The 1670-nt window shown below is 37.3% G+C and overlaps 1 protein-coding gene across 1 annotated transcript in view; it reads left to right on the plus strand.

The window, feature by feature from the left end:
* The window catches only part of LOC110033390 (UDP-sugar pyrophosphorylase), an 85185-nt gene that overhangs the window by 33872 nt on the left and 49643 nt on the right, over positions 1-1670 (plus strand). The gene's annotated exons all lie outside the window — the stretch shown is intronic.

A 1670-nucleotide genomic window follows, 5' to 3' on the forward strand; every position in this document is an offset into this window, starting at 1 on the left:
TAGCTGGACCATATATATATATATATATATTTCTAGGCATAATCATTTCAACCCCAGCAACAATCAGTCTCTTGCGAGGATCCATTTGCTTTAAGTATATCTTTCCTAATAACAAAGCCTTTTGTATGGAAAAAAATTTTTAAATGTCATTGAGTTAAGAAACAATAAGTAGTGGTTTTGCACATTTGGAATTTCAATCTTGGATCATTGTGAATGTTCAGTAGTGATTCAAGTATTCAGGTATTCTAAATCTCTCCATTAAATGTTTCTTTGAAAAAGAATACTTGAACTTGTTGCAATAGTGCTTGAAGTCATCATGATAGTTAGCCTTGACATGTTTTATAACCTTTATATGGGTTAGTTTCATCTTTGTGACAATATTCCTATAGTTATGACCATTTGCAGTTGTAATTTTGCATAAGGATAGTAGAAGGCCTACTTCAAGATTTCGCATAACTTACGTCTCGAAGAATGACTTGTTCTATTATCCTCATGCTGTGTCATTAATAGTCAATGGCATTGTGCCTCAAGTTATTGAATGAATGGAACATCAATGCTGACAAATGTGGCCCCATCTCTTACTGAATCTGTTCTTACTTTAATCATTGTGAGGGGTTTTGTTTTTGCTTGAAATTTGCAAATTGTAGATACTTTACACTTCTGGAATCAACTTCAATCTTTTTTGGTCTTGTATCAATTTTTTTATCAATATACATTACACACACACACTGATTTGGCATATTTTGCTCCACGTTTGCCTAGGTGGGATGGGTGGAGGGATATCTGCCTCCCGAACATTCTGTTACAGTATTTTCCCACCTACAGGGGCAGACCGGCCCTTCTGGGCCCCCATTTGGCTTTGCTTGAAATAGATTTAGGGTTATATGTTTAAAGATGCCATATTGAAACCCGTAAGAACACTTTGGCTTTGATTTTATGCATTTGAAGATTGCTTTTTTTAATTTTCTTCTACTAGGAGTGTTGTAACCTCTTTCCATGGAAAGTTTTGTGTTTGGAGCTTGTTGAGGAACAAGCAGTGAATCATCATTGATGGTTGGACCTTGTTGATACTGCCACTGGTTGATGTTTCCCGCTATTTTACTACCGGACAACAACCGTAATCCCATTTACCCTTCCATTTCATGCCCATCTCTCAGGTTTTCCTTCTTGCTACTGTACAATTACTCTGAAGACTTAAATCGATCCTTATGCACCACTAAGAAAATAATATTGTTCCTACCAAATATATTGTCTTCCCCCCATTGTGGCAATCCTGCAAAATGCTCTCTCTAAGTTAACTTCTAGAAATATGCAGTCTGTCTGATAGAATAAGTAACCATATGATATATGTTATGTTAGAGCTTGTTTTTGATTTTAAGCATTGATTTTTTGTCTCAAGGATTGTTGTGTTTTCTTGCAAGTGGTGTGTTTTTAGCTTGTTAAGTAAAAGTTGGTGGGCCCTCCTCAATGGTCAGTCTCATGGATACTGCCACTGGTTGGTGCTTTCAGCTATGCGACAGCAGCCATGTTCCCTTTGGCCCTTTGAATCCCTACTGATCTCTCAGATTTTCCCTTCTCACTATTCTACAATATCCCAATACTCGAATCGATCTCTATGCACCTAGGAGTTCCGAGCTCTAGATCGGTGTTATACGTACACAGGGGAGTGG

The sequence above is a fragment of the Phalaenopsis equestris genome, unplaced genomic scaffold (assembly GCF_001263595.1).
Source record: "Phalaenopsis equestris unplaced genomic scaffold, ASM126359v1 Scaffold001164, whole genome shotgun sequence".
Lineage (NCBI taxonomy): Eukaryota > Viridiplantae > Streptophyta > Magnoliopsida > Asparagales > Orchidaceae > Phalaenopsis > Phalaenopsis equestris.